This window comes from Pantherophis guttatus, chromosome 3, assembly GCF_059756535.1.
Source record: "Pantherophis guttatus breed Tessera chromosome 3, ASM5975653v1, whole genome shotgun sequence".
In the NCBI taxonomy this organism is placed as follows: Eukaryota; Metazoa; Chordata; class Lepidosauria; order Squamata; family Colubridae; genus Pantherophis; species Pantherophis guttatus.
The window spans coordinates 126,684,899-126,712,656 of record NC_142065.1 but is presented as its reverse complement, the minus strand read 5'-3'; the positions used below and the strand labels follow the sequence as shown (position 1 = coordinate 126,712,656).

The window sequence follows — 27,758 nt, the reverse complement described above, 5'->3', positions numbered from 1 at the left end:
TTTGAACTATTGTTCAAAACATTCAATGGTGGCATCTAAATGGATGCTTATCTTTTGTTCTACTCGTCTGGTAGCACATTTTTTCTTTGTCAGTTTGAAATAATTTGTTTTCATTTTTTTAAAAAAAATTGTCATTCCCAATTCATTAAATTAAAGAGAGCCGAGGTGGCTCAGTGGTTAGAGTGTAGTACTGCAGCTACTTCAGCTGACTGCTAGTTCAGCAGATCAGCGGATCAAATCTCACCGGCTCAAGGTTGACTCAGCCTTCCATCCTTCCGAGGTGGGTAAAATGAGGACCCAGATTGTTGGGGGCAATATGCTATTTAGTATACTGTCTTTGGTATAAGCCGCCCAGAGTTCTCGGAGAGTGGGCGGCATAGAAATATTATTATTATTATTATTATTATTAATAATAATAATAATAATAATAATAATAATAATAATAATAATAATAAAAATAATAATAATAATAAAGACCTTGTTTCTGGGAATGTAGCATCAATGAACCATATGTTGTCATGTAGTGGTATTTCATTCTCAAACTTTGCTTTCCAAAGTTCATACATTTGTTTGTAGAAACCAGGAGTCAGTGGGTTAGACTCTAAATAGCACTGAAGAATTTCTGGATTTTCATTGATTGTCTTATTATTATTAGTAGGCCATTTGTCATTTTTTCTTATGATGAGATTTTTCAGATTAATTTTAAAAATGTAATCAGTTACAAGATGATTCTGTGCCATGCTTTTTATATACTATAAAAATTATAAACATAATGCTTACAAATAACAAGGGCTCTAGAATGTACCATTTCAGTAGAAATGGTACTTTTTAGATTTTTGTTCTGTGGAATGCATTCCACCAGGATAGAATGGTTTTAAAACTCTAGACACCCCTCCTTTTCTAGCTTGTTCAATACCTCATGGCTAAAAGACATGTTTCATTGTCATTGGATTGTTTTTAAAGGGTCAGTCTCTTATTTTTTCAAAATGTTTTTTTCCCCTTTTGTATCCAAACATACTTAATTAAACTTCTATTTTTTTCCCTAGCATTCAGGGTCAGAGTTTGCTGCTTGAAAAAGTGATAAATTAGCTCACTGTTATGTTAAAGTCAAATTTTTAATTTTGAATTCATTTTTCTCTATAATTTTGCATTGATTTCACTTTAGGTATTGAGACATAACTGTGGACATAATTGGCCAATTGCAAAAAAAGATTATCTTCTATATAAAGTCATAATTTCTCTTAGAATAGTCTTTGCATTATTTTTTCCCTAAGGATTGAATCTAAAGAGCATATTTCCAAACCTTCTCTTTCTCTCTCTTTCTCTGTGCATGTGTATCCTTTTGAATTTTCATGAAGAGAGAGAGAAAGACAGAGAGAAAGAAAGAGAGAGAGAGAGAGTTATTGTGGACATTTTTTTAGAGAGAATTTTTAATGAGTTTTCAAAAGGAAGCTGCAGTTGGTTCCCCTCTTCAGGGCAGGAGTGGATGGGTCTGATTCCTTTAGATCTGTAAACTGGGAATCTACAGGCAGGTCAGACCTCAAGAGAGAAGTTTGTCATATGGAAATGCTTAACAGTCCAGCTTACATTCTGTATAGTCTTGCTTTTATCTCTTCTGGGTTTGAACATGATCCTTTCAAAGCTAGATAACCCTGAAAAGAAAAATCCTCACTATTGCTTTGCTTACTACCAGTTCCTATAATCACACTCCACAAGGAATAGGTTACTATGACAATATTGTTGCAAATAGTTGGGCAGAATGTTTCCCCTCCTTACCAGCCTTCCCAGGCCACAGACTTTTCTTTTTAATAAAAGAAAGAAAGAAAAAAACTTTTGAGAGATCTTTGCTTAAACAATTTGTTATCAACCTGAACATATCATTTGGATACATTTTGGCATCTTTTAATTGTGAGGTCCTAAATGTAACACTTGCAGATAAAGCTAAAATTTAAAATATGATCAGCTTGTAGCTGTATAGAGTCTGCTTTCTTTCTCTCTTCCTTGCCACCATTACTGTAGGTATGTAAAACATGGGTTATGGAATCATATCACAAAGTTCCTCATTTTGTGTCTTACTTCCTCTACTGTTCTAGAGAAGGATAAGAAAGCTGTCATAAAATTGGAGATGACATGGGAGACAAGAGAAAAAGATCTGGAATTATAACATCAAAGAGAAAGCAGGTCTTATTGTTGGAGTTGCCTTGCAGGATCATGATCCCTATGCAAGAAAAGAGTTTGCTTTCAACATCCCCAACAATGCATATGCTAAATTAAACCAAAGAAAGGTCTGTATTTGTACAATCACCAGTTTTGTAAGGGGCAATCTTTCTGAAAAGTGCTCTATATTTAAATATTCTATATTTAAGCAACATTGCACAAATTATTAGAAATTTCATCAATTTTTAAATCGATTGAACAACAGTATTGCAGGTTGACTTTGCTCACAGTCTGCAGTTCAATCCTGACAGGGTTTAAGATTGACTCAGCCTTCCATCCTTCCGAGATCAGTAAAATGACAACCCACTATACAAATAATGCTTACTTTGTAAACTGCCCAAAGAGTGCTATAAAGTACTATGGAGTGGTATATAATTTAGAACACTATTGCTATACATTTTTAGGAAGAGCGGATATTATTTGGACTATCTCAAAGGCCAACATATTTTAGATGATCTCTGAGTACACAAGCTTTGGGGATATGTTTTGAATATGTTTATCTCTTCTCTTACAGTAAAATTTTCATTTTACTTAGTCATGTATGTTTTGTCTAAACTATGACTTAGAACAGGGGTCTCCAAACTTGGAAACTCTATGTCTTGTGGACTTCATTCTGGCTGAGGAGTTCTGGGAGTTGAAGTCCACAAGTCGTAAAGTTGCCAAGATTGGAGACCCCTGACTTAGAAAACTTCTCAGAGTATACCTTGATCCATTTGTAATATTTATTTATTTATTTTATTTTATCATATTTATATACCACCCTACTCCCAGAGGACTCAGGACGGTGAACAGCCAAGATAAAAATACAAATAACATACAAAAGTTAAAAGCTATTAAAAATAGATTAAATAATTTGGGCTCAAAAACAAATTTAAAAACATCCAATTTATGTAAAACATTTAAAACCCAATTTAAAAGGGAGAGTTAGGCCAGACCAGCCTGTTGGAATAAAAACATTTTTTAGGGCATGGCAGAAAGTGCATAAATCTTGGATCCTCCGTATCTCAGAGGGGAGCTTGTTCCAGATGGCAGGTGCCCCTACAGAGAAGGCTCTTCCCCTGGGGGCCACCAGTCAACATTGTTTGGCCGACGGCACCCTGAGGAGCCCTTCTCTATGGGAGCAAACTGGTCGGTGAGAGGCTACTGGTGGCAGAAGGCAGTCTCATAAGTACCCTGGTCCTGAGCCATGGAGCGCTCTAAAGGTGGTAACCAAAACCTTGAAGTGCAGCCAGAAGACCACTGGGAGCCAGTGCAGCTCGCGCAGGAGGGGGGTCACATGGAAGCGCCACATCGCTCCCATCACCACCCGCGCGGCCGCATTCTGGACCAGTTGGAGCCTCCGGGTGCTCCTCAAGGGGAGCCCCATGTAGAAAGCATTGCAGTAGTCCAGGTGTGAGGTGACAAGGGCGTGAGTGACCGTGTGTAATGAGTCCCGATCCAGAAAGGGACGCAACTGGCGAATCAGGCGAACCTGATCAAAAGTCCTTCCAGCCACGGCTGTCATATGCTCTTCTAAAGACAGCCATGAGTCCAGGAGGACGCCCAAGTTGAGAACCCCATCCATGGGGGCCAACGATTTGCCCCCAATAGTCAGTGATGGCGCCAACTGACTATATCAGGACATCGGAAACCACAGCAATTCAGTCTTGGATGGGTTGAGCCTGAGTCTGTTCCTCCCCATCCAGATCCGTACGGCCTCCAGGCACTGGGACATCACTTCGAGGGCATCATTGGGGTGGTCTGGGGTGGAGATGTACAGCTGGGTGTCATCAGCGTACTGATGGTACTTCACCCCAAAACCACGGATGATCTCGCCCAGCGGCTTCACATAAATGTTGAACAGAAGGGGCGAGAGGACCAATCCTTGTGGCACCCCACATACAAGGGGCCTCAGGATCGACCTTTGCCCCCCTGTCAACACAGACTGCGACCAGTCGGAGAGAAAGGAGGAGAACCACTGTAAAACAGTGCCCCCCACCCCCAACCCTTCCAACCGGTGCAGCATGATACCAAGGTCGATGATATCAAAAACCGCTGAGAGGTCTAATAGGACCAGGACAGAGAGCAGCCCCTGTCCCGAGCCCTCCAGAGATCATCTACCAATGCGACCAATGCCGTTTCCATGCTGTGCCCAGGCCTGAAATGGAATGGACTGGAATGGATCTAGATAAGACATTTCCTCCAGGAATTGTGGAAACTGTCGCGCGACCACACTCTCAACAACCTTCGCAACAAAGCGAAGGTTGGAGACAGGATGATAATTTACTAACACAGCCGGGTCCACGGAAGGCTTATTGAGGAGGGGCCTCACCACCGCTTCTTTCAGGGCAGCGGGAAAGACACTCTCACTCAAAGAAGCATTTATAATCCCCTGGAGCCAGCCTCGTGTAACCTCCCGGGAGGCCAGCACCAGCCAGGAGGGACACAGGTCCAATAAACATTGGACCCGTGTGGCCGCACTCAGTCTGCTCAGTATCCTGTCCACGCTTTCGGGAGTCACAGGATCAAACTCTTCCCATGTAATATTCTCAGGACCTGCCCCTGTCATCTCCCCTGGATCTACCCAGTCAGAGTCCAGCTGTTCCCAAATCTGAGCGATTTTGTCATACAGATATTGTACAAAGTCCTCAGCTCTACCCTAATAGAAATGGAAAGAGGTCTGAGAACACCAGATCATTTTTATCTTGATTATACTGTCTTGTGGTTTATGTATGAGCTCAACTCACAATATTTTTGACCTTCACAGCCTTTCACAACATAGGATTCATAATCCAAAGGGGCAGCTTCTTTAGTCTATTAGGCCATGTAACAGTTGGATGCAGATGGCCATATCCCACACTGTAAGCCCTCATGATGAGAACTTGCAGTGGACTTAACCAAGATTGGGCATTTACTGGGGTGGCCCTTGAATGACCTGCTTTTGAACACATAACAGAGTCCAGCTGTTTCAAGAAGATAGGCAGACATTTGACTGGCATGTTGCACTTTTTTTAAAAAAAAACATTTAAAGTTTGCAATTTTATTGTCTTAAGCTTTTTTGTTTGTTTGTTTGCTTTGTTTTAAATAATGCATGTTGTTTTGCTGGAGAAGGAATCAAACACACATTTTTACTGGAAATGTCCATCTTGTAGAATGAAAAATCCATTATGATTCAAATTCACATCTTGTTATGAAGTACATTAGGGAACACTGTCTAAACTAGAAAGCTTGTTAATCCCAAGAGAGTCTGTCATTGTCTTATTCATTTCATTTATTTTAAAAAGGGGATGGCTAGGTTGCCTTTGGGGCTGAGCTGTCCCAAGTTTCCTTACAGTGTATTAAAGATATTTTTAAAAAATCACAGTTGAAGTAGTCATCCCCCCCACCCCCACCCCACCAGCTTGAAAGCATAACCGGAATTGTTGGGATAATTTAGGCATCATTTTACATGAAGTCAACCACCCTGCCTGGCTCTATGCTGTTGTCACTGGCTTTAAAATGCAACCAATCTGTCAGGTTTTGGTTGCGTCTATACCTGCCTCTTTGTTTTCCCATTTATTTGCTTGAAGACAGGGGAAGTGGAGCAGAAGATTTGACCTGGGAGATAAGAAGAGCATTGCTTGCCCTCCAGGGAAAAAACCATGCCATGGCAGCAGGTTTATGAAAGGAGGGGGGAAGTCTCTTTAACTCTCCTTTAGTTAGAAAAAGTGATTTTGTTCTGTAGCAATCATCTCTTTATTATCTTCATGTCACAGTACCAACACTCTGGTGGGTTAAATCTTATAGAAAGGTTTCCCATCATCTAAAGTGGCAGCTTTTCTGTTTTCCTTCTGACATCTGTAGCTGGTACCATAAAGGGGGAAAATGGAAACTAAATAAAAGCAGAAATCTAAGAGAGAAATAGAAAATAACAGAGCTGGGAAACCCTTTCCTTTCCCATACAACCTCAGAGAAAAGGCCAATTTAAAGATAGTTCTTTTTTTATTTTTTAATAGAGAAAAGTTTGAGTTTTCTTTTCAGAACCACTGGGAGTATTGTGAACGAATTATCTAACAATGTACAGACAGAAATGGAATCATCAATCATCACCATCATCATCCGTGTCTTAATTCAAAAATGTCATTGCTAAGATAAAACAGAAATTAGATTGTCCAAGAACATTTGATTACCACTGTGTATACAATTTCTGTACAATTTTTGCCTTCTATTGAGAGAGTTATAGGAATCAGCAATATTTATTTATTTACTTCCTTACTTGCTATAATATTCTGCTTTAATCCAAATAAAGCTCCAAGTGTTTTTCAAAATGATATCACCATTATAATAAAATCATAGTAAAAATAGTAGCAGAACAAAATCACAGCATCCTGAGGAATACCCCACAGATTCCAAATCCATAGCAAGATATTCCCCTTATTATACAACTATTTCCAAGGCTCTCTAGAACAGCCAGATTATAATGTATTTCTAAAACAAGACAAAACACAAATAAATAAACAATGAAAAGAACAAAAGAAAAAGGGTGGGAGCCAACCTAATGTGGAGAGGAATGACATTTCTTAAATGAAAAAACCTGAAGGGAATTGAACTTTCCTAGTTTATTGGGCAAGCAAAAGCCTCTGGAAGAAGGTGACTGTCCAGGTCCTAGGCCACTTTCAAGATGAAAACTAGCACCTTTAACTGCACCCAGGAGGAAAGTGGAAACCAGTGCAACTCTCACAGTAGAGGTACTACATGGGAAAATCTAGAGGCTCACAGCCTTATACACACCTCTACATTCTGGAGCAGCTGAAGCTTCTGGATGGTTTTGAAGGGGAACCCCATGCGGAGTGCTTTGTGTACTCCAAACAAGAGGCAACTAAAGCATAAATGGCCAAGGCTTCCTGGCCAAGGCTTCCAAGAAAGACCCCAATTACTGCTATAGATGTAATTTCGCAAAGGTCCTGTAGCTATAGCTGCCACCTGTTCTTCAAACAGGAACTATGAATTAAAAGGACCCTCAGGTTGGGAAATATTTCTGCATAGGGAAGTGCAATCATGTCCAGAGCCAAAAATAGAATAAATACCTCTATTAGCAGACTTTCAAACTCATAGTGGCTCTGTCTTGCTAAGATCAAACCTGAACTTTCCAAATTCTAAAGCCTTCAGATACTGGAATAAACCCTCTACCACATCTTCTGTTTGGTCTTACAAACCTACACCTTGGTATTACCAGCATAGTAGTGATACCCTTGTGCTGTGGGTAATGTCACCAAGCAATTTAATGCAGATGTCAAATTGGAGAAGGAAGCATGACCAACCCTGTAGTACCCCATGATGGCCATCATCTCTCCCCACTACTGCTACTGACTAGAATGTATTGTTTGGGAAAGAGGTGAACCATTGTGAAATAATGCCTTCCACTGTCAATCCTTGGACACAGTCCAGTGGGGGATTCTACCAGTTCGGAACAGTTCACCCGAACCAGTAGTTTCCACTTCCTGCTGAGAGCAAATCGGTTCTCTGTTGTTGGGAAAGTGGGTCCATCCGCCTGCCTCTAGGTTATACTGACTTTTATTTCTGCTTCTGAAGCCCAGCTGATCAGGGGCGGCAGATTGAATGGTCCCTCCTCAGCTGTTTTCCTTGCTCCTTTCCTTGTTTGCAACACGGAAGTTCAATTTTATGGAAACTTGTGCACACACGTGCAGCGCACATCTGGTGCGTGCACGCTCAGCGAACCGGTTGTTCAACTGGCAGGATCCGACCCTTGACACAGTCCAATAAGATATGACATCTGATGGTATCGAATGTCACTGAGAAATCTAGCAATAAGAGTTGCAGTTCTAACAGTCCCATCATAGGTCAGCCACTAGAGCAATCAATGTGATTGTAATATTATGTCAAGGCCTGCAATGCACTAAGGGATCCAAATGATTTATTTCCTTCAATGCTCTTCCTTTTCTCAAAAAATTTCTAAATCTAAAATGAACTAGAAATTGAAGATTGAATCCAGTTAGGTCATGGTATGTAGCATTACCTCCTCTCATATTTATATATACTATAAATGCAAAACTATGGCTAAGTGGCCTCAGTATCAGCTCGTGAGTAATCATAGCTGAGCTGGAAAGTGGAAGCTAAGGAATATTAAACATGGGCTGTCCTTGGATGGAGACTTAAAAGTAATTCCAAGGCAAGGAAAGTTGAAAAAGTGTCCCAGAAGACATTGCCAAAGTACTTCCATATTGCTACCATGAAAACTCAATGGTGGCTATGTGGCTAAAAGGAAGCAACACATTTATGGCAAAACACTGTAATGTACAGCCGTGTACAATTATTCTTCCAAAGTGTTTGTTCCCTTCAAAGGACATAATGCTGAATGTCTCCATGAATTATGTTCTAAAATTCCAAACAAATTTTCTCTTGTTGAAAGTGCTGGAGTTTAAGGTTTTGGAGGGACATATTATCAAAAACTTTACTATGTAGACTTGATTTTTTGAGTAAAGCTTTTTTTTTTTTTAAGAAATACATAAAGTTGTTGCCTGTCCTGGTTAAAGAATTTGCTTTCTGAAAATGTGAGAATGAGTAAACAGTTCCATAAAATAGTTAAGTTTCATTTGTGTTTAACAAACAAAAAGTGTTTATTTATTTATTTGGTTATTTTTTGAAATATTCATCACGTAATTGCATTCTCAGTTATAAGAATTACAAAAGAAACATAAAACATTATTTTAAAAGTGTATATTTATTACAGTGGCAGAGTCACAACATATGTTGTTTTCCTGCTATAGGCTAAGAACATGCAAAAAGCTTCATAGAACAGGAACTCTTAATGTCCGGAGTATTGTGGGAAATGTAGTTCCTGCATGTTGAGCAGTTCTCACCTCAGTTATTCAGATAAACAGTATTAGTGCATACCAAAGTTAAAGATGGCCATCAATTCCAGACTAGATTTTTAGGCCCAGAAGCTAATTTCTTGCCAGTGCTCATGCTGTTATCTTAAATTCCAGTACCAGTGATATTAACCCTTTGTGGAATTTAGATGAAACTGACAACAACAGGAAGCAATAACTCTCTACCTTTAAAGAAGTGACATTTAAGGTCTGAAGAATGGGGCAACTTGCCACAGCTAGCTCACCATGGTCAGCTTACCACAGCCAACTTGTTATGACCAACCATGGCCAACTCAACATGGGACAACTTGCCATGGCCATTTGTTGTGGGACAATTAACAATTCTATTTAATTATTTAAAATAACTATTTATTTTTATTTTTTTTGCCATTCACATTTCATTCTGTCCTCCTTTTTCACCCTTTCGTTAATGATTCTATTCCACTATTTCTTTGATATCAGTGTAACTCTTGTCCTGCAGTGAGTTGGCTGTGGTGAGTTGTTCCACAGTGGGATGGCCCACTGCAAGTTGGCTGTGGAGAATTGTCAGGTATGGCTTTATTCTGGACGCAAAAAATGTTCAGTAAGGATATAGTTTTTTTAATAAATAATGCTGAATAAAACTCTCCCCTTTCCTCTTCTAGATTGTATAATTGTCTAATCCTTCACTAGGCATGTGGTTTATCATATGCTTTTTTTATCATGTGCTTTTTGTCGATTTCTGACAAACAAGGGCCATTCAGGAGATGTGCTTCCCCACTCTCTCTCACATACACAAAAGTGTGTATGGGAGAGTTTATTAATGTTCCCCAGCAATTCCTTTCACCCAGCCTCAGAATTGTCCCAAATAAATCCAGCTACAAACAGGCCAAGGTCAGTCCACAAAGCAATGGCCAACAGTACATAAAACAATGGAAAGTTGCTCCAACAAATAAGTCCACCAAACAAACTTAACTCCACCAGGTCAAGCTGAAATATTCCCACAAGAGCTCACTTGCCAAGAGAAGTTCAGAGTCTCCAAGGCACAAAGTCAAGCAGGAAGCACAAGGAACACACAGTCATAAACCAAACATGTTGTTTCCAGCAATGCCTCCCTCTGCCTGTCGTGATAAATAGCTTTCCAGCGCAGCCCATCAAGACAGGTTGGGCCTTCTCCTGAGTAATCTGGCAGATCTCCGTTGCTCTTGTCTTTTCTCTGCCCTGCATGCTCTCTGATCCACCATGGAAATTAGCTCTTCCCTCTCCTCTTCACTGCCCTGCAAGCTGTCCACAGCTGAAGCCTCCTGTAAATCTCTTCCAGCCGGCTGTTCAGAATCATTAGTTAGTTAGTTAGTTAGTTAGTTAGTTAATTAATTAGTTCCTGTCATGCCAGGAATGAGCTCATCTTCCCTTGAGTGGGCCTGCAAGGAAGAATCAGAACAGTCGTCCAAGGGAGACTTCACAGGAGAATGGATTCACTTAATGACCATGGTGACTTGCTTTACATCATCATAAAAAAAGTTATAAAATTGAGTCAGGTCATGTGGTGACTGGCTTAACAACCTCAATGACTTATGACCAAAATGCTGGTCTCAATTGTGATTGTTAAGTGAAGACTACTGTAGTAGCTGACGTTTGCCTTTTAGTTGGATGTGACTCTGTGCAACTGGCTTTCTATTTTTGGCAAATCTTTTTTCATGGGTTTTAGAGGATTTGTTATGGTTAAGGTTCTTATTTAAAATCAGGAAATATTCAATGAGGGATACTAACAGATAATTAATAGACTTCCCCCTCTTCCATTTAATTGTATCCTTTCTCCAAGTCTCCCTGGTCAAAGTCCCTGCATTTTTTTTGGCAAGGTTTTTCTGAAGTGGTTTGCCATTGCCTAGTTCCAACGGCTGGGAGAAAGTGATTGGCCCATGGACAGCCAGCTGATCTTGTGCTCAAGGTGGGAGTCGAACTCGCATCTCTTGGTTGTAGCCTACTGCCTTATCCATTACACCAAACTGGCTCCCTCATATACAAGCATTTAATGATATAGGAGACCACCTGAATCTGAGCCAGCAGATGTTTGCTGTGACACATTCTTGAAGCTAAGTGATCATTTGGGGAAGGACAAGCGAAGAGGAGCATAAATCTGAAATATGTTTGAATTATTGATATTTACCTATTTAAATCAAGAGTATGGAGTTATGGGGATTTTTTAAGAAGCCTGGTTTAGAGCTGCTTATGCTTAATGGGAAAAAGAATTAAAGTCTACTGTGTGGCTGCTAACCTGACAGCTATAAGAAATGTTTCTCAATGCAGTCTATGAATTGCTTTTTCAACATTATTTTATGAGGATTGGTGTTTATTCTCCCTATTTTCCTAACTATATTTTATCCTTAAATGGGTAGCTCTAGAGATGACTCACTCTGCAGGCACGTTTGATTTGACAGTATAGCATCAATGCAATGTTCTTAATAAGTAATGTACAGTGATGCTGTCAGGGCAGAAATTCAGGATGCCTCAGTGGGAGACTTCTGGGAGACTTCTGCCTTATCACATTTTGATGTTAAAAACAAAACAACACAACACAAAACACATTGCCATTAAGGCCAGAGGCCAGAAAGCACAATGCAGTTGAAAGTAATGACTTCGCACTTTCATATTTTTCTTCTTTTTAAGAGAGGAGTTCAAGTAAAGACTTCATTTTCCCCTTGAAATAAAAGGAGATTGGATTGTGCCCTTAAAATGGCCCTTCAATAAAGCAACGAAAGGTGCAGCTAAAAGTATAGATATATTTGCATTTGAAGCGTCAATTAACTGATAAGGTGATAGGACATTAAATTTTTTGGGATCCTCAAACTTTGAACTTTGGCATCTCTCCTGCTGCCCTTCATTTCCTACTGTGCTGTTAAAATGTACTTTCTCTTTCCAGCATGCTTGTATTTAGGGCATAGGTTCCAATAGCATTCTCTCTCTCTCTCTCTCTCTCTCTCTCCCCCCCCCCTCTCTCTCTCACCCACATCCACACCCACCCAGGGACTTGGGTGCCTGTTTGTATGACACTCCATATACATATGGAAATAATACAAAGCTCTATGTTCAACTCCATCCAGATGAGTCCAGATTTACTTCTTCAAAAATGCATAGTTTTTATATCCTTGTTAATCTCTCCTCTTCCCCTCCCCTCCCCTCCCTTCCCTTCCCCTCCCCTCCTCTCTCTCCTCTCCTCTCCACTCCTTCCATTCATTTACACTTACATACTGTATATCAAAGTCACACATGCAGACTGACATTCATTTCCTAGTCTCTGTTGTCCCAGATTATTTGTTATGCTGGCTGGGACACCTGGGAGTTATAAGCCAAAACATCTGGAAGAAGCCAGATTAGGGAAAGCTCCATAAAGTGTTATTGCCATGCATATTTTTAAACAGTGAGAAACAGCTCTCGATGCAGTGATATTGGAGGGGAAAATTCTGGACATGCCACTTGAAAGCATATAAATGCAGTTCCAACAAGTCTGATTATTCATGAAAAGGGAATGTAATGAAGTGTTTTCATTGTATTGATTGAAGAAATATAGTGATTCCCCCCCCCTTTTTCTGGTTGTGATTTGGGGGGTTAAAGGGCAATGCCATCTGTTTCCTAACAGGACAGTTGGTGTAAGATTTGCAAGTCCTACAGGTACCTTTCAGCATGGATAAATATGCACTCCAAGGTTCAGCCGGATAGTTTTTCACCACCAAAGGATGATTATGTTGTGTGCCTTGAGACACTGGCTATAATATATTTCCTGTCCTTTTATTGCATTTTGGAATCATAAACAATGACTGTTTGGCTCAAAGCCATTTATTCAGCCCAAAAAGACATTATTTGCACAACAAAAATCAATAAAAATGTTACTAGGTCTGGCTGGATACTTTGCTTAACTGTGATATTTGTCTGTCAGGGATGGCATGCCATCTCTCGTAGGAGACTGGGGCCAAAACACAGCTATTGATCCAGTCATCAGTGATGGATACTGGCATTTGGGAAAGGGCTGCTGCAGAGAATCTCGAGTTAAAAAAAAATAGTTCGACGTTTTGCCTGCAGCAGAGTCAAGATAACCTGAACAAGGAGATTTTCTCTTTTATATTGAGTTTCTCCCTCTTGCGGTTGTTAAGTGCTGTAGACCAAAGTTCATCACTGAAAGAATTAAGTCAATCTATGTTTTGCCAAAGGCTTTGACATCATATCAGATTCTTCTGATTTAGACAGAATCAAGTTGTCCTTTTCATCACCTTAAAAGCAGAGAGAAAGACTTTTATACATATCAGTGGTAACAGTGATACGCCGGAGGATGATTATTTTATTTCCCCAACATTTTGGGGGGCAAGACATAAAACTATGTCTAACAAAAACAAGGCAAACCGGATTATTAAACAGAGTTACATAAGCATGAACCCCACAACAATAATTCCAATCAGGTTTTACTGTCTTATAGACAAGGTCTTAGTGTCATGCTTTTTGCAAATAGTTTTTGGCAATGGTAAAGAGCATTCTTGCTTTAAACATTTTTTTTTTTAAAAGTGTTGGTTATTGGTGTGCACTGTCTTATTCTTACTCTCTCTGCCTTCACAAATCTCCATCTCAACAAAATTGCTCATGCAAATACATAAAGCTTCTGTAAGCAAATGGCAAATTCTAGGAATGAAATGCATACTCAGGTTTGGTTTCTCTTGAAGGACAAAAACTGAATTGTTTTGTTCTATAATTATAGTTTTATTTATACGTTAACCTGTTACATATAAATCACGACTCTCATGGACCTGTGAAAGGCCAGCTTAATTTTTATTGTCTCAGAATCCAGCTATGCCTTTTGTTGTCTTACAGGTAGTGGATTTAGAATAATGCATACATGAATGAGAAAGTAGGGTGTCCCCTTTCCAGATGTTCTGAGACTACTCGGAACGATCAACCAACAATTATTTCCTATTGTCAAGATATTATCTCTAATAATCTGGCCAGGTTGCATCAGGTCTGTTTAGGGAATCAGCCTGTTGTAGAAGATTCTCGTCCAACCCCCAATTTGTACTCAGAGAAATTAGGCTGTGCTACTAATTGGATTAAATCATAGCATGACTTGTTTATTTTTTGTCTTAATGGACTCTAGAAACCCAGCTATTATACTTTGTTGATCAGCTATGGTTATATGGATTGTCTAACAAATTATGACTAAAACAAATCATAATTTAGGGAAATATATGAACTCAACCACTGAGTTAGAAGGATCCTTGGATATCTCCAACCTAATTCCTCAAAATTCTTTATTTTATGAAGTTATGTGTTTATTAATATTGTATTTATTGTTTTGTTATTGCTTTTTGTTCTAAACTCTCGTGGATTGATTGTTTTTCAGATTATATTTCAGATTAGAACCCAAATTTAAACACAGTTGCCTGTTAAATATACAATGCAAACTTTGAAAAAACATTCCATACCTACCACAAAGTTCATCACACTACCATTGTATTTTGCTGAGAGAGAGAGAGAGAGAGAGAATACCTGTTGTATACTGAAGTCAGATGTCTTGACCCTACCAAAATGAATTAAATATACATTCAACTAACACAGTTTTCTTTTGATCAACATCTTAATTTTTCAGTGTGTGCAGACAGTTTAAAAAGCACCCGGCTCAATAACAGTTGTGAGTAAATGTTTTAATAAGCACCCTATTTAACAACTATTGTAATCCTTGAAATGGTGGGATAAACCATTCTGGCAATGCTCTGATTTGAGAGTTGGGTGGTCCAATATCTTTCAGTTTAAAAGTAAAATAAAGTACCTCAAAACAACGCTGTGATATTTAAAAGCAGGGATTGAGTTTCTTTCCCCCCCTCTTCCTTCCAAACCTTTTATGTAATGCCTGTGAAGTTGGAGAGCAGATTCTGCCTTTTATTAATCTTTGTAAGCCGCTCTGGATGACTTTTTCGCTTGAAGAACAGGATAAAAAAAAACTGCAGAAAATGAATAAAATAAAATTCTGCAAACTCAAGAGATTTTTCTCAGATATGCAGAAGTATATTAGCAATAAAACTAAAAGGAAAAAAAGAATCTCCAAACAAATTCTCCAAATGGTCTGACAAGAAACTGGTTTATTTTTTTAAGTGAGCAGATGTAAAGGAAATACCTCTTCCCGTTGTTTTTATTTTTGCGAAGCTCTTTAGATCAGCTCTATCTAACTGTTCCCCTGACATTAAAAAAAATGTTGCTTTCGATTGAACAAAACTATCAAAACCAAAACTAAAAAATGTAGAGTTACAAAGGAAACGAAGCTAAAAAAAAATCAAGCAAAAGTAACTTGGGAGTGTTCGTACTTTATTTATATGTGTTGGTTTGTACATGGACATATTTCTTCAACATACACACATTAAAATTATAGTGTATTTTGTATTTTAAGGGTTTCTGTAGCGCTGGATTGCCTCCAGTTTGTGACATTTTTCTCAGTTTGACACTGATAGATTTTAAAGATCCCACACTATGTTCCTGACCAATTTTATCTTTCTTCTTCAGACCCATGTCAAGAATCAACCTTGTCTCAGATGTTTAGCTAGAGATCTACACTTCATTCCCTCTTGTTTATCAATCTTGTACTTTGGACAGTCTTTTTAGCACAGCATTCAGCAGCACTGATCCTTTTCTTCAGTCACAATGTTCCTAAATTCATGTCCTTTTTTCCTTCCAGGGATTCCAGAATAAACATTCTGCCTAATCTCAACAATTCTGGTTCCTAGATCTTCCTAAAATTTTGATGCTGACTACAGTGACAGTTTCCCATCTTTTCCCCAGGTTGTCTTAGGAGCATTCTAATATTTGAATTTATTACAATCAGAATATTTACTCCATGGAGTGTCAGCAGCTTCCCCACTGCAAATAAACTGCAACACAGAGGGGATCAAAACATTTCATTTTTATTGGCAACTTATATTATTGGCAACTTTAATTATATAATAATTAAAACAAAACAAGCAATAATTAATACAATTATCTGCCATCCAGAGTCACCTTGAATCACAAAATGGCTGGCAAATAAATTTGATCAATGAATTAGTTAGTTAGTTAGTTAGTTAGTTAGTTAGTTAGTTAGTTAGTTAGTAAGTAAGTAAGTAAGTAAGCAAGCAAGCAAGCAAGCAAGCAAGCAAGCAAGCAAGCAAGCAAGCAAACAAACAAACAAACAAACAAACAAACAAACAATGCTTGAAAGCCATTGTTAACTGTATATTCAAATTTTGATTTCTAGAATAGTAGGAAACTGGTTGTCTCTGTGTAAGTATTTCTAATGCAGACACACTGTAGTTCTTTTAGGCTTCCAGAAGGTTAAAGAAGACTAATGTGAGTGATATTGACAGAGTTTTTAATGTAATCGCCAGATGGAAGCAGGCCCAAGATGTTTAGTCTACAAAGGACTGTGTCAATTGTATGGGCTACTTTGTAATTTATTGTGTAGATTTTTCATTCTTATAGTACACATGTCTTCGTCTTCATAAAGGAATGTTTAAAAAAAGCAGAAACTTGTTAACCAAAAGATAATTAACACAGACTATGAAGAGATAATTAAAACTTAACACATTGTATTAAAAGTTGTGACCTATTAAACCAAATATAATTGCCACATGGAGCCCACCAGATGTTCCCTAACCTTTCTTGTACTTGTTGCTTGCGCTGGATTGCAAAAGCAGGTGACTTGTCAGTCATCTGTCAGCAAACATGCATGGCTGATGGTCCCCGCAAATCATCCAAGGCTGTTGCTTGCTGGATGTTTGGCAACCTCCCATTTTTGCAGTCTCATGTATGGATTGAAATGACTTCTGCCTAGAATCCCAATGGAAGCAAATTTTGGAATCCTTGCAGTGTGAAAGTTAACCAAAAGAAATTGCAGTTAGTGTTCTCAGAAAGAGAGCGCATGGGGATGGCAAACAATTTGCAACACTTTGTAAGCTTTAAGAGTTGATTAAACAGCTCTGTTTTTTGTTATTGTTTAAAAAGGTGGGTGTTAAGAGTCTTAGACTGTGCAGTTCTTTCTCATTATTTCTGGGAATGACTGTGTGACTATCAATTTTGGAGGTTCCAGACACTTGCTGGATCAGATTATAAAGTGTAAAAGCCTTATTTTGGTTTGCTAATCCCTAGCAGCAAGACTTAAACATATTTATTAGCAGAGCTTAAGGAATCTAACTTGTTTTGAGAAACAAGAATCAAAGTCCAGAATATTCTAAATTAGTCCTACAAGGAACAACCACATTTTTCGTAAGGAAAATGGACTTTAAAATCTTATGCACCAGTGGTGGGATTCAATCAGTGCAATAACCGGTTTGCTGAGTGCACGCTTCACACATGCGCAGTTCGTTTTCAAACCGGTCTAAAAATTTCCTTTGTGCCGCCCCTATCAGCTGGGCTTCAAAACATGAAAATGAAGGTCAGTATAGGGCAGGGGCAGGTGGGCGGGCCTACATGATCATCAGAGAGAACCGGTTTGCTCTCAGCTGATCGTCGGAGCAACCAGCTCACCTGAATTGGTCCGAATAAGCTGAATCCCACCCCTGTTATGTACATGAGAGAGAGAACAAATAAGGTTTCATGGGAAAATGGAATTGGGCAGATGAAAAGACAATGCATCATCTCACAGGATGTGGCATTTCAATAATTATTTATCCCAAAGTTTCTGTGCATGAATTGTAAGACACAAGAGAATCTGTATGACAGCATTGGAAGGAAAAGAAAAGTTCTCTAAGTAACAGAAAGGTTAAACATGAAGGGCAGTAGGGTGAAATGCAGCTAAGATTTACAGGCCTCAGAACAAATGTGAATAAATGTTAGGCCTCTAGTCTCGAGTGTGCATAGAAGAACTAATTACAGAGACATAAATCTGTCATTGCTGCCCTTTGTCATTAATATAATATCTGTTACAATTGGCTGTAATTACTGCAAAGCAGACAAAAACACAAGGTATTTAAACAACAGGAATCCCAAAATGCTAAAATACCAGTCAGTCCTTCAGTGCAAAAATTGGGGGACGGGGCATAAATGATGGGCATAATATAAATACAATTAAACAGGCATAAATATGAAATATGCCTGGGCACAGACTGAGTTGTGGGCAGCATGGCTCTCCAGAATGTGGGCACTCATGCAGTACAGGACAATGAAATGTAAGTCTGCATTTTTTATATCTGTGAAGTTAACATTTAGAGATTTTGGTTCCCTTCCAAAAACAAGTGTGGGAGAAGTAGGAGCACATCCTTCCTGCTTTACCCTTATGTCAAGCAAATCTGTACATACGTTCATACACCAATGTATTTCTTTTCTTTCTTTCTTTCTTTCTTTCTTTCTTTCTTTCTTTCTTTCTTTCTTTCTTTCTTTCTTTCTTTCTTTCTTTCTTTCTTTTAAACAAATTATTAAATTTCTACAAGCGATAAAATATGAAGAAACAGAAAAATAGGAATTAGAAAAAGGAAAAGAAAAGCTTTATTATTATTTTTTTAAAAGACCAAAATTAGGACTGCTGAAAAGGAAAACAAGAGCAGAAGAATGGATGGTAGAACTGGCTGAGATGATGAAAGTAACTACTTTGATCAAAGAAAAGATTATGTCTAGCTTTGGTTCTACCTGGAAACCACTTTTGAACTTGAAACTGAAAGAAATAATACATTAATTTGGGGATTTCATGATTAGAGCTATTTATGATTATAGAAATATTGTGTACTAATGTTGATTCTAGAGGAAGAGGTTAATGTATTTCATATTTGTATCTGAAGAAAGTTGGAAGTTACCACTATATTTCTATATATCCCTTGTAATAATAATTTTCTAAACTAGCATTAAATTACATATAAAATAACTAAATAAATTCTCAAAAATAATAGAATTAAAAGTAATAATTCTAAAGGGAGAGGAGCAGACTAAAATGTGAAGCAAAATACGTTATTATTGAGACTTTGATAATTGCAGAAGTTCTTGCTTGATATGAAAGAGAGCATAAGGATGATCCAATTTGGTGGAAGCATAAGTATATGATGGATAACATGGATAATCATTTAATTCAGGTCATTCATTAATTATCTAATTTAGAGCTGTTCAGAAACTTAAAGGTTAAACCCAACACTTGACATTTTGTCCTGGATACGGTTGAGAACCTGGACTGCTGACAGAATAAAAGCTAGCATCTGGCTGAATTTACAGGCCCATTGACTAATTTAGTAAGCCAAGTGACATTTTGGTAGCTATTGAAAGGCAGAATCATATAAACACAGTATTACCATCATGCAGACTTCCCTTTGAATACCCAAATTTGCGGGAAGGACCACATATTCAGGACTTTCCGATTGGCTAACAGGAATGGGGTTAACCTCACTTTTTTGGGGGGGGGGTGTTCCAGAGGGCAGGAGCCAAAACAGAAAAAGTAGTCATCTGAATCCCGTCAGATGGAACTCTTTATCAGAATGGGACCAGGGGGAAATGATCCTGGTTCGGACCGGATCACCCGATCCGGTAGCGATGGAGGCGGGTGGTTCAGAGAACCGGTAGCAAAAATCCCTGCCTCCCCCATGCCCAGCTGAGCCACGCAATCATCAGAGGCTTTTTTTTTTAAAAAAAGCATTTTTTCTACAACCTCTTTGGCTGAAAAAATGCTTTTAAAAGTAAAAAAAAAAAGCCTCTGATGATCGTGGGGCTCAGCTGGGATCGTCAGAGGCTTTTAAAAGCATTTTTTCTACAACCTCTTCATCCAAAGAGGTTGTAGAAAAAATGCTTTTAAAAGCCTCTGACGATCCCAGCTGAGCTGCCTGATCAGCAGAGGCTTTTAAAAGCATTTTTTTTTACAACCTCTTCGGCCAAAGAGGTTGTAAAAAAAATGTTTTTAAAACAAAAAAACCCTCTGTCACTCAGGCAACTCAGCTGAAATCCCCAGAGGCTTTTAAAAGAAAAAAAGCCTCTGCCGATCAGGCAACTCAGCTGGGATTGTCAGAGGCTTTTAAAAATATTATTTTTACAACCTCTTTAGCCGAAGAGGTTGTAGAAAAAATGGTTTTAAAAGTTAAAAAAAAAAGTTGGCCACGCCCACCCAGTCACATTACCCCACCACCACCAAGCCACGCCCACAGAACCGGTACTAACAAATTTTACATTTCACCACTGAATGGGACCCACAACATACCACCCTCCAGGGTGCTAATCCCAATTGTTTGAGATTAAGTCTTTTGTTTTAACTGCAAAATAATTCATTTTTCTTCCAAACCCTAACATTGGAAAATAAATTTGATATTAATAGTTGAGCCAACCTCATAACAATTTTAAGGATGTCAGCAATCCCATTTCATAAAAACAAAAATATTCAAATTTCCTTTGTACACAGGAAGGATAAAATTCCAAAATTCCCAGAATGGGAGGAGAATAAACATCTGTAGCTTCTCTGCTTCTGCTTCTGCTGCACAGATCCACATGGTCTCATCTCATGGGCAGAGTTAACATGATAAACCTCACTAATGGATTTGGGAACTGGAGCAAATAGTCCTGAGAATAATTGCTGTTTCAGATCTCTGAATTTACATTGAGTAAATTATACATTGAGTAAATTGATCTCTCAATTTACATTGAGTAAATTATATAAAACAGATTTTTAAAAAAATCAATGTACAACAATAGGATGTTTGGGGAGTGAGAGAAACACAACTGGTCCCCCTCGGCAAAACTGCGAAAAAGTAGTTAACTTGCTGCTGTTTAGAGGTGTGGTCCATGAGTCCCACCATGCCTTGCTGAACATGATGTGATTTGTAGTTCAATATACTCGGGAAGGCATCCAGTTGGAAAAGGTTTTGTACAAAGCTCTTGTATAACATATCTGAAAGAAATGGATGCAGAATTTTTTTTATAATAATGAGGTTACCAAAGACACTCCTTTTTTCTGAAAGAGAAACTAAATCTTTGAGTATCTACCATTACTGTGTAATAATGCCATCTTTTATGGCTTTCATTTTTTTAAAAAAATGTAAGCATTTCATTGATGGGAGAAGTAACAAATGGTAAAGGTTTGACATATGTATTTCACATTCCTGACTCTGCTTCTTGCAAGCAATTAAAATACTTTAAGCATGTGTAACATCCCAGCGATACTTCAGGAATCTAAATAGGGATTGTAGCACACAGTAAAGATGTAGTAAATACCTTTCTAGTCCAAAATCAATGCCATCGATTGCCATTAAAGCAGAAAGCTAAAACAATGAAGAGGCTTCTAATTTTCAGGCTCCTCATTCAGCTGATTATCTTTCTGCCTCCTCTTCCTCCACCCAGTGAAAAACATCATTAAATGGCAAAAGCAAAGAGCATATTGAGAGCCTAAGTGTTTTATTAATTCATTATCAGAATTATCTTGTGCATTAATATTAATAGCATCAAATTGGATTTCATTTAGAGGGTGAAATAAATACGCTGATAGTAAAAGCTTGCAGGCCCAATGAATCATAAGGAATGGGCACTTAACACAAAGCAAGAATCAAAAATAGATTTGATAAGTTGTGCTGACTTCCTTTAGCAGAGGGGCACCTTATGGGTAGAGTTTCAGACAGTTTTGAACATCACAGGAAATTTTAACTTGGAAAAAATGGACCCCTCTAAAAGTAATAGGTTGGTTAAATAGAGTAACAATAATATCACTTTCCCCATTTTTACATTATGTATATACTGTACTACTACACTTGTATGTTCTTTTTTTTTATTATTTTCAGTTGTGAGATGCAACTTGATAGGCTTCAAAAATTTTAGGCTCAGTGTCTTTCAAATAGAGGTCTGAATCTATGTACTGTAAGGATGGGAAGATATGACTGATGGAGATCAAGCCATCCAGCATCAAGGACTACAGATCACATCAAAGTTTCCTTCCATATAATAATGTGTCCCTTAAGTGAGGCATTTTACTCTTCTTCATGTGAGAGTCTAGACCAGGGGTACACCAACCTTTTGGACCTCAGGGACCACTACATTCATAATTTTAAATCCCACGGACCACTTATATGATCTGCCTATTGACCGGCTGGGTGGCTGTGGCTAGGTGGTCATGTGACTGGGTGGTCATGGCCAACTTGATGTCACTCACATTGAGGGGTGCTTCGCCGGCCTCTACTTGCCCCTCCCCTCCCAGCTTCTCCTTGCCTGCCTGCCCGGGCTCCTTAGGGCCCTAACAGGAAGCAGTTGTTGGAGCTAAGCAGTCACCACGAGAAAGAGTTGGCAAAACAGTTCAGTTCAATTTGGATCTGGCCAAGAAGGAGGCTCAGCAGAAGCACTTCAGTGAGGACTACGAGCATAGGCTTTCCAAGCAGAGGGAAGACCTGCGGGAGTGCAAGGCCATGTATCGGTGCCTGCAGGCTCAGTGGGCTGAGATGGTCAGCCAGTTCCAGGCCCTGATGCAGTCTCACTGGAACAAGGCCCTCTGGCTCTTCACCACCAGTGGCACTTCCCTCCAGCTTTCACCCAAAGCCTTGTACCAGGAGTCTGAAGCAGACACCAAGTCAGAATTTCTGCCCCCCTCTAACCAGCACAAAAAGACCCCAAAGGGGGAGACTCTCTGCAGCAACACAAACGTTCATTGCATGTATCTGGCCCAGGGGCCGTAGTTTGAGGACCCCTGATTTAGTGCAATATAAAAAATGCAAATAATTTTTCTGTGGACCACCAAAATTTTCTCGTGGACCACCAGTTGGTGACCACTGGTCTAGAGGCTTTAGAAAGAATAGAATAAAGATGTACAAGAGGGGACACTACTGTAGTGGAAAACAAATCCACTCCAGCTTCAAACCTTTAATATTTAAGGCTGGCTGGGGAGTTTAGTCCACTACTTAGCTCTAAGCACATAGAGTTGTTTTGCTTTGCTGTGTTGAACAATGGTTATGCTATTTATTTACATAGTATACATACTACATTTCTGTTACATTGTTCTGTTATCTATGTGCCCACACTCTTAACAAAAAGCTGAAAATAGTCTTTGAAAAGACTATTTTCAAAGAGCATTTGGGACTATGGAATGAGGAGTGGTTGCACTATTATTATTGGTATTATGATGGGGATGTAACAATAAATAGTGATAGTACTCTTGGTTCTTTTTCTGCTTCTTTCTGCACTACAACAGCAGGCTAATACAACAGAGGCAACTGACTAAATTATTATAATTATTAATCTTGTCTTTCCCTCCTTGGCAAATAGGACAATCTCATCAGAGATGAACAAAATCAAACTTTGTTTAAAAAGAAAAGCTATTATTTACTTTTATTAAAATGTAAATAATGCAAGCTAAAGAGCTGTTCAGATTATGATAAAACTGCTGTTTCATACAACAGTAAATACAACAACCCCCCCCCCCGACAGACCAGATGAAGGTATTAGTGTGCTAAAACAACACATTTTGTTTGTTGATTTGATGTTTCAAATCAATACTGTCAATTAACAAAAAACAAACAAACTGCTAGACAAGTGTGTTGCCTTTATAAAATTGTATGGGTGACTTTGCGCAAGGCTCTCTTTCTCTCTCTTCCCAACCCTACTCGCTATATTCTTGTTGTGGGGGAAATAGGAAATGGTGGCACTGATATGTATGCTCCCTCGACTTGATCCAAAATAAAGGGGGGATAAAAATAATTAATACATAGACTAGTTATTCCAAGCTGTATGATACTGAGGTTTGCACACCAAAGCATTAAATTGTACACACACTGAAGAAACAAACAAAGGAATAGGGGCACAGAGGATAGGAACTGAATGAAAAAATGAAATATTTTTGATGTGTCTACCTTTACTTTCCCTGACAGCATTACCATACTGATACCAGGCTTCAGTATTGGGGGAATTGTACCTGAATTGCAGGTGCTATCAGGAACCCTCTTTCTAAAGTCTTTGCTTTTCCAAGAATCTCTAGCCAATAACTACTTTGCAATAAAGAAATGCCTCCTCCTTTTGATATCTTCTGTCTTTCAATGGAAGAAGGTTGTGACTTCAGTGTCAAAGAAGGCTTAGAGTTGTAAATTTGTTAACACACTATTTAAATAAATGTCTGTAGCTAGCATACAGGTGCCATAACCAGGGGTGGGATTCTACCATTTCGGACCAGTTCAGGCAAACCGGTAGCTCCGATGATCAGCTAGGAGCAAACTGGTTTATTCTGACGATCAGCCCACCCACCCACTCCTGCACTTTACTTACCTTTATCTTCTCAGCTGATTGGTGTGGAAGAGCGGATTGTTGCGCCTTGTGTTATTCCCAAGTGGTAACACAGAAGGTTAGTATTTGTAAAAACTGCACACGCACAAAGTGCGAAATCACTGAACCAGTTGTTAAACCAGCAGCATCCCACCACTGGCCATAATCTACTTTCTACTGGTGTATTATTCCAAAAGCTCGAGAAAGAAGTGGCAGACTGCCTATAAGGAGCAGGTTACCATTGGAGCTGTGAATATATAGTCTTGGTTTGTCTTACCAAATATAATTGAATATGCTGTGCGCTTGGCCTGAGATTACTGTATCGGAAGGATGAGGTGGCTACAAAATATTCCAAGCAAACCAAAACCCGAACCAGGAAATAAACTGTGTCTACAATCAGTAAAAAAACAAAATGTGGTCTGTTGGTGGAAGAAGTTGAAGAAATAAGCGATAGAAAGTTTATATTGAAAAGGTTGAGGAGAGGAACATGCTGTAGGGTTGAGTAGCGAAGATCAACCCTGAATCTGAAACCACTAATGTAAGTGAGTCTGATGAAAAGAAAATCGATTCTGGGTGAGAACAGATTACATTTCAATATGGGAGGAGAATAAATGATACATTGGCTAAATGCTGGTGTTTTTCTCAGTCTCCTGGAGAAGGATGTGTAGTAGCTATAGGAAGATCTAGAGGAGGAAATTCCATAGGGGCTTTGCAAAACCAGGTGAATGGGCTGCTCACTAGCAGATAATACTCAGTGTTGACAAAAGCAAAGCAATGCCCATTTGAAAGAATCATTTGAACTAATCTCATGCATTGGTGGGTTCTAAATTAAGTGTAACAACTCTGGGAAAAAGCTCTAGGCATAATTAGATAACTCAATGAAAACAAGCAGTGGCCTAAGAAAACAGTCTGGGCACTCTTTAGGAAGGTATAGACAGGGACTATTATGCACACAGAATGGAAACAAAGAAGTATGGAATAACTGTTAAATGTATTACATGCCAGAAAAGGCTGACCTGAACAACAAAACATGGTTTCTTTTTTCTTTAAGTCAAATCAGGTTTTTCTGCCTCAATTATATTAAGGAGATGTGATGGGTGCCCAGTGCAGGAATGGCCAATTATTCACTATGAGGGCTTTAGAATTAAGGTTCTGTTGATCTAACAAAACTAATATAAGACAGAAAGAAAAATAAGTGCTTTGTTTATTTTCTTTTAAAAACCTTAGCTAATCGTCAGCCAAAGCTCTTCAAAAGTGGTCACCATTCATTTGCTTTGGTAACTCAAGCTCTCACAAAGTTCAGAAGCCCAGAGAATATCTTACTGAGAAAGTCAATCTTAGATTCTGATTTCATAACTTACAAAGATTGCCAGGCAATTTCTTTAAATATCTTCCATGTTTTTAAAAATTTAAACCTTTGGGGCAAGTATTAGACAAATCAAAATAAAGTTTGCTTCCTTACTAATCTTTGCTCTACTACTTAATTTAATTTATTTTACATTTTAAAAATTTCTCTATTTAGTTAGAGCTATTCATGATTTCAGGATTATTCAATATAACATGGTTGCTGGCAAGTCCCCCCCACCCTTTCTATCTGCCCTGTAGGGTGGCCAGCAATGGGAGGAATATGACTAATAGAGCTGGTTTTAGATGACAGCAAAAAGGTTTCTGGGTACCTTGGATCAGGGGTGAAATCTACTTACCTTCCTTACCGGTTCAGAAGCGCACGCATGTCACGTGTGCATGCACACCTGCACATGCGCAAAACCTTCTGTGCATGTGCAAAACCCGGGTGGCAATTGCTACCGGATTGCTGAACCACAGGGAAAAATCGCTACCCGATTGGGTGATCTGATCCAATCCAGGAGCATTTCACCTCTGCATTGGATGTTGTCTAGTGGGCGTCCAGATATTTGCATCCCTGATTGGTAACCTTGTTCTGGATGACTCTTATTCACTGGCTTAATCTTTATCCTCTATAAAAATAATAAGTGTCAAAATTGACAGTTATAACTTGAAGTGTTTTTAAAAAGTTATTGACAATTCATTTAGATCAGAATTCTGTATCTTTGTTTTCTTCAGTAAGTTATTCTCTCTATATTTTATTTTCTAGTGTTAGGAAAATGTGGCCCAATATGAAGCTGCTGTCATGGATTTCTGCTTAGATCCTTTATTCACATGACAATATCCCACCACCAGGCTTGGTAGCATTTCTCTGAAATTAATTTCTGCCCCTCTTACATTTGACAGAAGATTAAGGAGTATTTTAGAAAGGCTTCAAGATTTCCTTTTTATGCTTAAAGACTAAGGTCATTCCTATAATCTCCCCTTTTGCAATATTCATTCCCTAATTTTCAGCCAACAATCAGATTTTTTTTCAGGTGTTCTAGGGTTAATTCTGGTAATGTAGGTTTTTTTTTTTTTTTTTTTGCAAATAATTAAAATGCTCGGTATCTTAGTAAACAAGAGAGCCAGTTTGGTGTAGTGGTTAAGACACTAGGTTAGAATTTGGAAGATTATGAGTTGTAGTCCTGCCTTAGGCATGAAGCTAGCTGGGTGACCTTGAGCCAAACACTAGCTTCTAACCCTGGGAAGCAGGCAAGGGCAAACTACTTCTGAATATTGCATAGAGTTGTCCAGGCAGTTACTAGAATCAACAGTGACTTGAAGGGATAGAAAAATATCTTAGTAACCTAGTATTTTTTGAAATTTAGCTTTAAATTGATCATTTATTTAAATATAAACCTGAAATTTTGTGTAGGGGAGGGTGTGACTGAATAATATTTGAAGTTCTTAATGCTCATCATATTATGAATGCATTTTCTCTAGCATCTTGACAGAGTTTAAGCTTAGAATTGATTCTTACATAGAAGCAAATCTAGTAAAACATTTCTGTTTGACAGAAAGCAAATCTAATAAAATTGTTTTCTTTAAAAAATATTGATCAGAATACTGATTAAAATGCCTGTTACATAGGGCATAAGAAGACTGATTAGGAATTTTGCCACTATTCAAATTAAATATATACGATCAGGATCTAATCAACTTAATTTACTTGTGCCATTAAAGTCTGATCCAATAATTTTGCTTAAAACGGATATGAATTCTATGTTGAAATGGATACCCTCTAGGATTTACCTAGTGTTTTTCTTCTGGGGTAGAACCACAGAACCAAATATTCCAGTTTCCTCCATATTTCTTTGCAAACAATTTGCCTTGATCTATGGGGGAATGAATAAATAAATCACATTGATAATAATGTGACTTTTTTTTTTATAACTATGGCAAAATCCTGAGAAGGAATGTACCGTTTCAGGCATACATGTAGTAGACAGACATGTATGCCCCAAACCTACCAAACTGCTTTAAAGCTAACAACAGAGAAAAATGCCTTAGCTGACATCATTTTGTGTTAGCTTCCTGTTGCAGGATGGGGTTTTATAGAGAAGTATTAAAAATGAACTACTACTACTCAGTGGAAAATATTAGAGTCATTTGAGTCAATCTAGC

General features: G+C 38.4%; 1 long non-coding RNA gene across 2 annotated transcripts in view; it reads right to left on the bottom strand.

Moving 5' to 3' along the window:
• Positions 1 to 27,758, bottom strand: part of LOC132711630 (uncharacterized) — a 171,109-nt gene that overhangs the window by 20,442 nt on the left and 122,909 nt on the right. The window contains exon 4 of one of the 2 annotated variants that reach the window (XR_009622435.1): positions 20,589 to 20,904. The exons of the other annotated variant lie outside the window; for it this stretch is intronic. This is a non-coding gene — a long non-coding RNA (uncharacterized LOC132711630). Of the gene's footprint in view, positions 1 to 20,588; positions 20,905 to 27,758 lie in introns of those variants that run through there. 2 annotated transcript variants of the gene reach the window in all.